Genomic DNA, 14,164 nt, shown 5'->3' with positions numbered 1-14,164 from the left:
GTTACTCCATATCTTTTGAGAACTTTCTCAAGTTGATTATTACAAAAATGAGTACCCCGATTACTTATTAAAGCTTTTGGTGTTCCGAACCTTGTAAAAAGACATATAAAGAAGTTGACTACAACTCGTGCATCGTTAGTTGGGAGAGCTTGTGCTTCCGCTCATTTAGATACATAATCAATGGCAACGAGAATGTAGAGATTATTATGAGATTTTGGAAATGGACCCATAAAGTTAATACCCCAAATGTCAAATACTTCACATACTTGAATGACATTTTGTGGCATTTCATCACGTTAACTTATTTTTTCGGCCCTTTGACAAGCATCACAGGATTTGTAAAGAAGGTGTGCGTCTTTGAAAATTGTAGGCCAATAGAATCCAGCGTCGTAAACTTTTCTTGCTGTGAATTGAGGCCCATAATGCCCTCCTGTTGGTCCTGTGTGACAATGATTTAAGATTTGACTAGCTTCAACTCCGAATACACATCGGCGTATTATTCCACCGGGAAAACTTTTAAATAAATGTGGATCTTCCCAGAAATAGTGTTTTATATCACTGAAGAATTTCTTTCGTTTTTGGTACGACAACCCTTTTTCAAGGAATCCACATACTAAGTAGTTTGCATAGTCTGCAAACCATAAAATTTCACTATAATCTATCTTCAATAGATATTCATCAGGAAAGTTATCTTGTATGACCGATTCATTGAGAACTTCTAATTCAGGATTTTCAAGACGAGAAAGATGATCAGCGGTGAGATTTTCTGCTCCCTTTTTATCTCGAATTTCAATATCAAACTCTTGTAAGAGTAAGATCCAACGGATTAATCGTGGTTTAGCATCATGTTTCAAAAATAGGTATCTAAGAGCAGAATGTTCAGTATAGACCACCGTTTTAGCTAGAACGAAATATGAACGAAATTTGTCAAAAGCAAAGACAATAGCAAGGAGTTCTTTTTCAGTAGTTGTGTAGTTCGTTTGTGCTCCTTGTAACGTCTTACTAGCATATTAAATAGGTTGAAATCGTTTTTCAATCCTTTGTCCTAAAACGGCTCCCATTGCAAAATCACTTGCATCGCACATAAGTTCAAACGGTAGATTCCAATTTGGAGTTATCATGATCGGTGCATTAGTAAGTTTTTCTTTAAGAATATTAAAAGATTTTATGCATTCATCTGAAAAGATGAATGGAGCATCCTTTTCTAGGAGTTTATTCATAGGAGTGGCAATTTTATAAAAATCTTTTATGAAACGTCGGTAAAAACCGGCATGCCCTAGAAAACTCCTAACTCCTCTAACATTGGTGGGATGTGAAAGTTTAGCAATTACATCTACTTTAGCTCTATCCACTTCAATTCCTTCATTTGAAATTTTATGTCCAAGAACGATGCCTTCTTTAACCATGAAATGGCATTTCTCCCAATTAAGTACTAGATTTGATTGTTCGCATCTAATAAGCATTCGTTCAAGATTAACTAGACATGTTTCAAAAGTATCACCAAAGACTAAAAAGTCATCCATGAAAACTTCCATGCATTCTTCTATCATGTCGTGAAAAATCGCCATCATGCACCTTTGAAAGATTGCAAGGGCGTTGCAAAGTCCAAATGGCATGCGTTTATAAGCAAAAGTACCATAAGGGCACGTGAATGTGGTTTTCTCTTGGTCCTCGGGTGCTATTGGAAGTTGAAAGTATCAGGAAAAACTGTCAAGAAAACAATAGTAACTATTTCCGGCTAATCTTTCTAACATTTGATCAATGAAATTTAAGGGAAAGTGATCTTTTCTGGTGGCGTCATTTAATTTTCTATAATCAATACAAACACGCCATCCTGTTACAGTCCTAGTAGGAATAAGCTCATTTTTTTCATTTGTGATGACAGTCATGCCACCCTTCTTAGGTACGCATTGAACTGGGCTTACCCATGGACTATCAGAAATTGGATAGATTAAACCTACATCTAGCAGTTTAATTATTTTTTTCTTAACAACATCTTGCATATTAGGATTTAGTCTTCGTTGTCGTTGCACATACGTTTTATGACCTTCTTCTATAAGGATTTTATGTGTGCAATACGAAGGACTTATACCTTTAATGTCATAAATCTTGCATGCAATAGCTGGTTTATTAGGTTTTAGCACAGAAATGAGTTGAGATTTTTCATTTTTAGTAAGAGAAGACGATATTATTACAGGTAATTCAGATTCACCATGTAAATAAGCATATTCCAAATAGTTTGGAAGTGGTTTTAACTCTAATGTCGGTGGTTCTTCTATCGATGATTTGTATCAATATCTGTCTTCTTCTTTTAGCATTTGAATTTCTTCTGTTGTTGGTTCATATCCATTAGCCATAAGCGTAGCTAACATTTCAGTTTCATCAATTGGTTCAGTTCCTTCTCCTAAAGAACATTCTCCTGTTCCTTGTAATTCTGGAAATTCTTCTAACAATTCTGCATGTGAATCTATAGTTTGAATATAATAACATGTATCATCTGCAGATTGCAGTTGTTGCATGGCTCTATTCACAGAAAAGGTAACACTCTCGTCCTCTATACTTAGGGTCAGTTTCTTACCGAACACGTCTATTATTTCTTTAGCCGTGTTTAAGAATGGTCTTCCTAATATGAGAGGAACTCGAGAATCTTCTTCTATGTCCAGAATAACAAAAACTACTGGAAATACTAAAGTACCAACTTTAAGTAGCATGTTTTCCATTATCCCTCTAGGATATTTTACTGATCGATCGGCTAGTTGTATGCTTATTCGTGTTGGTTTCAATTCTCCAAGGTCTAGTTTAGCGTATAGTGAATACGGCATTAAATTTATACTAGCACCTAAGTCTGCCAATGCTTCTATCGAACTAAGACTACCCAGAAAACATGGAATTGTGAAACTTCCTGGATCTAATAGTTTTTCTGGTATCTTATTCAACAGCACTGCAGAACAATTAGCATTCATAGTAACAGCCGAAAGTTCTTCCATTTTCTTTCTATTTGTGATTAGATCAATCAAAAATTTAGCATATCTAGGCATTCCAGAAATTACATCACTGAAAGGAAGATTTACATTTATTTGTTTAAACATATCCAAGAATTTGGATTGCTCGGCTTCAAGTCTCTCTTTTCTCATTTTACTCGGGTAAGGAAGTGGTGGTTGGTACGGTTTAACATAAGGTTTAGCTTTAACTGTGTTATCTTAATTAACCTTTTCAACTACCAGTTATGTTTCCTTATCTTGTTCAGGTTGTGATTCTTGTGGAGTAGGAATAGCGTCATCAGAAATTATAGGTATTTCAGGTGGTTTAAGTGTAATACCACTTCTTGTGGTAATGGCTTTTGCTGTTTCATTCCGGGGGTTAGCATTTGTATCACTAGGTAGACTTCCCGGTTTTCTTTCACCTATTAACCTTGCTAGGTTACTTACTTCTTGTTTCAAATTTTGAATATAAGCTTGTTGATTTCTAAATGCTTGAGCATTTTGTTCGTTGGTTTGTTTCTGAGATGTGAAAAACTGCGTTTGAGATTCAACTAGCTTCGACATCATATATTCTAAATTTGGCTTTTTATCATCGGTTTGTGGTGGTTTATTTTGAAAAATAGGTCTTTGCTGATTGTATGTATTATTGGATACTTGCTGATTACTAGGACCTTGTTGGTTGTTGTATGGAATATTTCGATTATAATTCTGGTTTTGATTGTAGATCGGTCTTGGCGGTTGATAATTATTCTGATAATTATTTCCAGGCCTTTGGTTCATGTATGAAACATTCTCTCTTTGTTCCATTGTTGGTTCAATACTAAGACAATCTTTTGTTAAATGTGGTCCTCCACACTGCTCACAACTAATTCGTATTGAGTGAATATCCTTAGTCATCTTTTCCATTCGTCTCTCGACAACATCTATCTTTGCAGAAATGGAACCAAAGTCATGGCTAGAATCGGCTCTAGCCGCTTTAGATGATCTAACGAAATTTTTTTCTTGGTGCCACTCATGTGAGTGGGAAGCAGTGTTATCAATAATTTTGTAAGCGTCAGTTGCGATTTTCTTCATAATGGAACCACCAGCTGCTATATCGATATCTTTTCGTGTAGTGATGTCGCATCCTTGGTAGAATATTTGTACTATTTGACAAGTGTCTAAACCATGTTGCGGACATCCTCTCAACAACTTTCCAAATCTTGTCCATGCCTCATATAGAGTTTCATTTGGCTTTTGTGTGAACGTAATAATTTCTCCTTGAAGTCTCACGGCTTTAGATACCGGAAAGAATTGTTTAAGAAATTTTTCAACTAAGACGTCCCATGTATCAATCGCCCCTTCAGGTAATGATTCTAACCAATCTTTGGCTTCTCCCTTTAAAGTCCAGGGAAATAACATGAGATATATCTGTTCATCCTCCACTTCTCTTATTTTAAATAGTGTACAGATCCTATTAAAAGTACGAAGATGTTAGTTTGGATCTTCCTTCGGTGCACCACTAAATTGGCATTGATTAGTCACCATGTGTAGGATTTGTCCTTTGATTTCATAATCTGGCGCATTAATGTCTGGTTGAGTAATTGCGTGACCTTGGCCAGTGCGTTTAGCTCTCATTCGGTCTTCCATATTTAAAGGTTCCAGATTCTCCATGATTGTATTTGTTGAATCTGAATCACTAAGGGATTCTGATTTAATGGGTTGTTCCTCAACAATCTCTGTTTGAATGATTGGTGGTTCTGGAGGAAAGATTAATGGTTCAGGATCTCTGATTTATCCCAGAATATCCTCTGGATTCTCAATTGTGAGGTCGGGTTCAAAAAATGGATTATCGGAAATTTGATTTGGAGTACTTGATCGACTAGATGACGATTCTAAAGAAAAATCAACGGCGACAATATTGGCTAGATGTCTTGATCGAGTTACTGGTGGTGAACGTATAAAAGGTGGTGAACGTTTTGCTCGGTGCATTCACTGAATATCCTATTAGTTATAAAAATAAAAATTATATAAGTTATCTAATTAATAGACTTTTCTGATTTTGTCCACGTTTCGAATAGCCAATAGATGCAGAAGGTAGCCAGGATCCTTTAAATCGGAAGCCCACAACTCGCCACTAACAAATCCAACTATTACTACGAACCAGAAAATTTTGATGTCTATCAATTTAACCACTTAAAATAATTTTTCGTTGAAGTTTAAAGAAATTTTAGAGAAGAAATAGAAAAAAATTCTAAGTCCTAAAAAAACTAGAGCGTCGAGAAATAAGAAAGAAAAAGAGTGCGTCGAAAAACGTCGAAAAAATAAAAGGTCGAAAAATAATAGGCGTCGAAAAATAAAAATAAGAAAGTAGCGCATCGAAATTTAAAAGGAACTAAAAACTAAGAATTAAAAGTTGCGTCTAAAAATATTAAAGCTTAAAAGAAATACTATATCCAAAACGACAATAACTTAAAAAGGTACTAAAACTTATAAAACGGCGTCGCAAAATTCTAAAGCACCTAAATCTTAGTCTAAAGAAAAAGTACTTAAGGGATTTTACGGCAAAGCCTAAAAACCTAGAAATAAAAATAACTATGGTAAAAACTATATTTTAAAATTAATTACGAGCGATAAACATACAATTTACGAATAAACGATTAAAAAGATACGAAATATAAAAAGATATAAAAAGTGATAAAAATATTATTTTTATATTTATTTTGTAAAAGTATTAATTTTTATATATTAATATAACTAATTAAACTAAAAAAAATAAACTAAATAATAAAATTAAACTAAATAAATAAACTAACCCTAATTAGGGTTTAGAATAATAATAATAATAATTAATACTTTGTAATTAATGCGAAATTAAGTCAAACCAGACGTGTCAGAATAGGCTACGTGATCTCGTAGCTTTTTGCCTTGTCTCCTCCGAGATCGCGGAGCTCAATAGTACAGGACTCAGTATTGGGCTAAAACAGTTCGGCCCGATTCGAAATTTAATTAAAAACAGTTTTGAGCTTCGTATTAATCTGGCCCAGTTCAATTTTTATTATTATTTTTTTCTTTTTTTTATTTATATAAAATATTTATATAAATTGAATAAAAACTTATATTTAAAAACTAAAATGGAAATAAAAATACTTTTTAAATTTATATATTTTAAACAAATTCTTAAAAATAAATATATAGATATTTTTCTTTTTATATTTTTTTAATATTTAAAACGTATATTTTTATACAAAGAACTTAATAAATTTTTTTTTATATAGCGTTTCGCTTTCGGCGTTTAAGCAGTTCCCCGGCAGCGGCGCCAAAAATACATGATGTGCGTAGAGGTGTATACAAAATAGTTATATTTTTACTACAAAATACTATTAAATACGATACAATTTTACACAAGTTATTTATTTATTTATAGAGTGGATATACCTAAACCTTGCTACAACACTTATAGGCAGTGTACCTAATCGTACAGTAGTTTAGTTTTTAGTAAGTTCGGTTCGTTCCACAGGGATCTTTAGCCAAGTTTAACGCTATATTTTTAAAACTATATTTGTATAAATATAAATATATATAAGTAGTATTATTATTAAAAAAGGGGGTTTTTACCGTTTAATGACCGGTTTGTCGATTTTAAAACTTTAGTCGCAGTTAAAACCTAATGTAAAATATAAATATAACTTAATTTTAAGCGTAAAGTAAATAACGATAATGAAATTGCGATAAATAAAATGACGATAAATAAAATTGCGATAATTAAAAAGTACGATAATTAAAAGTGCAATTAAATATGAAATGACAGTAAATAAAAGTGCGATAATTAAAAGTGCAATTAAATATGAAATATATAAATTATGCTTATTTAAACTTTCGTAATCATGATGTTTGACGTGTTGATTTTAGTTTATTCCCATGGGTTAATTGTCCTTTGTCCTGGATTATTCAATATGTCCGTCTGGTTTTTTTCCATGGCAGTCCATCAGTCATAAATATAAAGTGCGAGTGTCCTCGTCAAATTATCCTTATATCCGAAGTCAAATATTCCAACTAATTGGGGACTTAAACTGTAACAAGGTTTTAATATTTTGTTTAATAATTACACCAGGATATCGACTACGTGTAACCCAAGGTTTTAATACTTTGTTAACAATTACGCCAAGTGTCGTTGTACATAATTCACCCCTGTTTTAATAAATCCATTAACTATTAATCTATTCCCATGTCCGGTTAAATGAACGATTATTAGTACTTATAAATATCCCGCCGATCGTGTCCGATCGAGTGTATGTGGTTATTTATAGGTACGTTCAATTGTAAATCTTTATATTAAATTAACGAACTATCATTCAATTAAACAAATATAAAGCCCATTAATAGCCCATAGTCTAATTTCCACAAGTGTCGTTCTTTTGTCCAAACCCCAATTATGGTACAAAGCCCAATTACTCAATCTTTAATATTTTAGCCCAACATCACGATTACTTCGGCTTAAATAAGCATAATAATAACTTAGCTACGAGACATTAATTTAAAAAGGTTGAACATAACTTACAATGATTAAAAATAGCGTAGCGTTACATGGACAGAATTTCGACTTACACCCTTACAACATTCGCTAACATACCCTTATTATTAAAATTAAAATTATATAATATATATATTATACGTTGAGAGATAGGAAGAGAAAAAGATAATGAAATCGATCGAATGCGTTGCCTTTTATAGGCCCCATTTCTGTTTTGGTGTGCCCCGCGATCTCGATGGAATTCTTCTTCACAGCTCCGCGATCACGGAGTGTTGGATTCCAGCTCACCAACTTTGGCTCCTAGCTTGCCGACGGTTTATAAATATATATATAATATATATATAATTTTAAAAATTATTTATATATTATATTATATTTATGTGCATAGTTGACTTGTAATTTTAACTCCGTTGCGTCGCGCGTTGAAAGTTGGTTCATGTCCCGTTTTCGGATTTTCGAACGTTCTTGCGTACAATTTAATATCTTGTATTTTGCGTTTTGCGTCTTGTACTCTTGTAATTTTGAGACGTTTCTCATCAATAATTTGAACCACTTTGATTGTACTTTGTACTTTTGAGCTTTTTGGTCGTTTGCGTCTTCAATTCGTCGAATCTATCTTTTGTCTTCACCTTTTATTATTTAAACGAATATCACTTGTAAATAGAACAATTGCAACTAAAAGCTTGTCTTTCTTGAGGAATAATGCTATGAAATATATGTTCGTTTTTAGCATTATCAATACCCGATTAAGTGATTACTTGATAAGAAAAGGTGTATACAAATAATCTTATTTGCACATGTGTTTTTATTGTGAAAACAATGACCGGATATATATCGTAGTTATTTATGTCAATGGTCTTAACATCATATGAACAAATAAAGAGATCTATGAAATCACTCAACTTCTAAAGAATTAATTTGAAATGAAAGATCTTGAAAAACCAAGTATTACCTTGGATTGCAAATTGAGCATATTGTAAAGACCCGTCCTAATCCATCCGGACGAGGTCCATATTGATTATAAACGATTCTCAATAGTTGATTACATCGCGAGTTACTTGACTTCTATATGATACATTTTACAAACATTTCATTCGTTTTTAAAAGACAAACTTGCTTTACATCGAAAGTTGACGACATGCACATCATTTCATAATATATTCAACTATAATTGACTTAAATATAATCTTGATGAACTCAACGACTCGAATGCAACATCTTTTGAAATATGTCATGAATGACTCCAAGTAATATCTCTAATATGAGCAAATGCCCAGCGGAAGATTTCTTTCATACCTGAGAATAAACATGCTTTAAAGTGTCAACCAAAAGGTTGGTGAGTTCATTAGTTTAACATAAATAATCATTTTCATCATTTTAATAGACCACAAGATTTCATATTTCCATTTCTCGTAAACATACGTCCCATGCATAGAGACAAAAATATCATTCATATGGATTGAACACCTGGTAACCGACATTAACAATATGCATATAAGAATATCCCCATCATTCCGGGATCCTCCTTCGGACATGATATTAATTTCGAAGTACTAAAGCATCCGGTACTTTGGATGGGGTTTGTTAGGCCCAATAGATCTATCTTTAGAGTTCGCGTCAATTAGGGTGTCTGTTCCCTAATTCTTAGATTACCAGACTTAATAAAAAGGGGCATATTCGATTTCGATCATTCAACCATATAATGTAGTTTCAATTACTTGTGTCTATTTCGTAAAACAGTTATAAAAACAGCGCATGTATTCTCAGTCCAAAAAATGTAAAGAGTAAAAGGGAATCAAATGAAACTCACGCATATAAATATTTTAAAACAGTTAATAAAGCATTTGCATGTATTCTCAGCCCAAAAACGTAAACAGTAAAAAGGGAAAAATGAAACTCACTATAATGTATTTTGTAGTAAAAATACATATGACGACATTGAACAATGCAGGGTTGGCCTCGGATTCACGAACCTATATCAATTATATATATTAACACAATTAATAACAATTAAACAAGTTTTATATAATAATATTAATATACTTAATAATTTGTATGTTATATTAATAAATGGTTTAGTTATAACTATTTATATATTTTAGTTAAATAATTAATATTCTTATATATATATATATATATGATTATATTAAATATGCTTATCTGTTATATAGAATTTAGTTGATATGCTATAAAAATAACTTTTTATTAAAATCAATATGTACTATTAGTATAGTTAGGATATATGTAAAAATATATTTTTATATAAATATCATTCGTTTATAAAAATTCTAATTATAATAATACAAAAAAAAAATATAATATTGGTAATGATAAAATAAAAAAAAATAATACTAATGATAAAACTAATAATAATAATAGTAATAATAATATTATTAATAGTCATAAAAATCTTCGTGATTAGTTCCTACCTATAGTTATAACTTTAAAAAAACATAATTCATAATCATATACATAATCGTACATGTACTAATATAATTATAATCTTTCTACATAATCTTTACTATATCATCTTTTATTAATTTCTTAATATAAATATGTTTATAGTATTTAACATGTACAAAATAATAATAATAATAATAATAATAATAATAATAATAATAACAATACTAATAATAAAAAAAATTATATAAAGAACTACCTTCTAAGACTTTTATAAAAAGACTTGCACCGAATCGAGATCGAACCCACGACCTCTCGCTCACCAGTTAACACCTTTAACCATTGAACTGTTTTCACTTTTCTGATTTAACTTTCAGGATTATATTATTTAACCCTTCTTTCTCTGCTTCTATATTTCATCTTGGCCCAATAAGTTCACTAACTAAACAAGTCCATGGCCCAAGTTAAATAGATAATAATTCGGCCCAAGTCTACAAAAAGGATTTCGGCTCTAGAAGTTAGCCCGTAAAAAAAAAAAAAAAATCCCAACTTATAACTGGAAACGAGAAAAAGGTATAGCCGGTTACGACCTTTGTTCTTCGTCATCATATCATCATTTCAGTTCACCATTCATTAATCATCATCTTCAATAACTCGCTATTAACAAGTGGTTTTGGTTTGGTGTCCTTCGGCCAGAAAACAGCAGACCCAGGGAACGATGATAATAACAATAGAAGGGTTTGGGTGGATCTTAGGTGTCGGTTTGTTGGATAGAAAACGGTAGCTAGTTGTAGTGAGTGAGCATCATTTCGGCAGAAACATGAAGGTGGATATATTGGTTCATTTTAACTGTGTTTGAACATGAAATAGAGAAGGAGAAGAAAAACAGCGCAGCAGTATAAGCTGCTGCAGTAGCAACGACAAAACATCATAGCAATCAATCCTAATCATCATTTTTATGCATCATAACAGTACCATAATAATATTCACTTAATCATTACTCATCGTCTTCAACCTCGATCATCATTGTCCCCATATCCTTATCATCGTCGTCTCTTCTCACTACCACATCATCATCATCTTACGTTCTTATAACACCCTCATCATCATATCGTGTATCCTCCTCTTGACATCGTAAATCATCATCATCGTTATCATACCATAGTCGCCTTCATCAATTATCATATTCATAATCGTATCCATATTACGATATCATTATCAAACAAACATATCATCTTTATCATCGTCATAATAATCCGTGATTATCATCGGATATATCATCAACAATTACGATCATCACAGCTCATTATCTTTATCTAACCATCATCATCGATTCGTATCTCATGAATCGAAAGGAAGAAGAGTAACAAAAATTCTGGGTTTGTAGTTTTGTTTGGAAAAAAAAATATATATATATATATAAATAACAATATAACAGGAAAGAAAGGATATGCAGCAGGTTTCGTGGAGCTTTGGGGCTGTTTCTCAGGTGAAACAGAAACTCCATAGTGGCGGTAGAAGATGGCTGTAGGTGGTGGTTTTGTGATGGTTGTTTCGGCTTTAGCAGGTGCACGAAACAGAAATATAGTAAGAGATGTGAGAGAGATGAGTGAGAGAGAAAGGTAGCGGTTTTTAAGGTGGTTGTCGAGTGGGATGGTGGACGGTGGCCATGGTGGTTGCCGAATGGTGATAGGTCAATGGTTGGAGAAGAAGAAAACTAGATACCGTGTATCTATCCTCTCCTCTATCTACATGTGTTTATATTGAAAACATTTCATATAATATATAAATATAATATAATAATAATTATAATTATAAAATAAATAAAGAAAACGTGTGGGCACTACTTACTTTCAACTATTTCCACCGACAGTTTTAGCCCGCTGTTCTATATCGTGTCCATTGCTAAACAGTTAATGTATAGATGTGTTTCTAAAAATCCCAAATTTTTAGCTTAACTATATTTAATTATTTCAGTCATTTCCTATTTAAAACCTGATCAAAAAGGTTCTATAATTATTTATTTTTCTGTTCCAATTAATATGTACGGAGTACTAATTTTTAAACTTAAAAAGATAAAAATATATTTAACAAATCTAAAATCTTTGTAATTAATTTACAGTCCAACTTTTATTTCAATCCTTCATGAACATGTACAATATCTATATTAAAACTAACAAAATGTCAACCGAGTGTTACTGAGGTTTACTGACTAAGCTCGAAATCATTTATTTTTAATATATTCTCTTTCTATATACAAACAGTTTAAAATAGCAAGTTTAATTACTAAAACAAATATATTATATATTCTCAAACAAATATATTTAATAAAGCTTTATATATTTACAAATAAAATTTATATATATAAATATATATATCTATATATAATATTAGTTATTATTACATCGCATATTATTTTACATATTTATTTCCAACAATTAAATGTATATGCTAGTTTATTAATGTTCATGTTATTATATATATTATACATATATTTATATTTGCACATATTTATATATATCCACATATTTACAAGCAATGGTTCGTGAATCATCGGGAACAGTCGAAGGTCAAATGATTTCATATAACCAGTTCAATAATTTTTGAGACTCAACATTACAGACTTTGCTTATCATGTCGAGATCATAATAAGATTAAGTTTAAATTTTGTCGGAAATTTTCGGGTCATCACAGTACCTACCCGTTAAAGAAATTTCGTCCCGAAATTTGAGTGAGGTGGTCATGGCTATCAATAAAAATGTTTTCATGACGAAAAGGAGTTGATAAATAGAGTTTTATCATTATTGATTAATATAGATAAAATGATTTGATTATGTACAGCGCACGAGTGAAACTATCACAAAAGATTGAGATAGAATTTTAACTTTTGACGTAGTCACGGTTGAATTCCGGAATTCAAGGGATTTAAAGAAAATCTTCGAAATCTAATGGATTTGATTCTTCAGCGAATAAGGGAATTAAGATCTCTATAATTAAATACGGTGATCTGCCTCGATTACTCTGTCTGATATTTCCAATATAAATTAAACTTTTTCCGTTCCATTATTTTCCATCACTCCTATACTTTGTTTCTTAGTTCATACTTCTAAAAGATTTTGAAAATGCTTAATCCAGTTCTGATCCTTGTTATTTTACTGAATATCGCTTCTGTCATTCTTGTTTTTCATTTACCACCGGAGAAATTTGTTTACGTCTATGATTATCTTGGGGTTATAGTGTTTCTAATTCTCCCGTGTCTTTATACGGCTATACGCATTGATGTTCACGGTTTGTAATTTCTGTGTTGTTGTCGAGTTCTATATCTTCCCCTATGTTTCGGAGCTCTTTGCCTTTTTATTCTCTTCTCGACCTTTAGTAAAGCGAGTAATGGTTCAGAATTCATAAGTATGGAGTTTTGAATGAACCTAATGTTCTAAATAAGAAAGAACGTATTAGCACGATTTGATTTGTCAAATTACCAGAATCACTGAGAATAGAACTATCAAGAATATACTTTCTTGATATGTTCAGATGTTAAGCAGAATGAAAGAGTTATGTAACATGACACATGATGACGTTATGAACTGTGAATCATCACGTTTCATTAGAAACTCTGCATGACTTACTGTAATATAATCACGTTGATCAAGTGTCATTATATTATACTAACTCATGCATCAGTTCCCAACACTACTTCAATAGCATTCATATCTTAAGCTCGAAAGTTTACAGAATATAGAAACTAATAGTTTCTATATGATGTAACACTAATTGCACGAAGAGATTAATGATTTTAGATAAGAATAGTTATGAAAATATCTCTAGAAATATGGAGGATATTTATAATGAAAAATACTATGATATCCTGGAATTTCTAATATTGAAGAATGATGAAGAAAATTTTCCTCACGATTTTAACATGACTTCGGAGCAAGATATTCTCTAAAGATTTCATCGGATCCAGAATTATCTGGATTCTTTGAATATAGGGTATGGTCCTTGTATTTAGCCTTGGTCTCCTTCATGGTTTGCTCAATCTGTTTTTCAGTACCAAATTTTCTATCGAGCGTTCCTAACACTCCTTTCTTTATCATCAAACTTTTGGCCGTTTAGACCATCTACCACTTTTCTGTTTCCTCTGCATTTAATGCTACGATATCTGAATCATCGGTTATCAATTCGAGGTGGTTTCAGGAGAATTTGTGTTTTTAGATGATTAAACGCTGATGGTAATATGATGGAATATGAAAGGCTCCCGGTAACAATAAAA

This window comes from Rutidosis leptorrhynchoides, chromosome 11 (assembly GCF_046630445.1).
Source record: "Rutidosis leptorrhynchoides isolate AG116_Rl617_1_P2 chromosome 11, CSIRO_AGI_Rlap_v1, whole genome shotgun sequence".
Lineage (NCBI taxonomy): Eukaryota > Viridiplantae > Streptophyta > Magnoliopsida > Asterales > Asteraceae > Rutidosis > Rutidosis leptorrhynchoides.
This window is presented reverse-complemented; position numbering follows the sequence as displayed.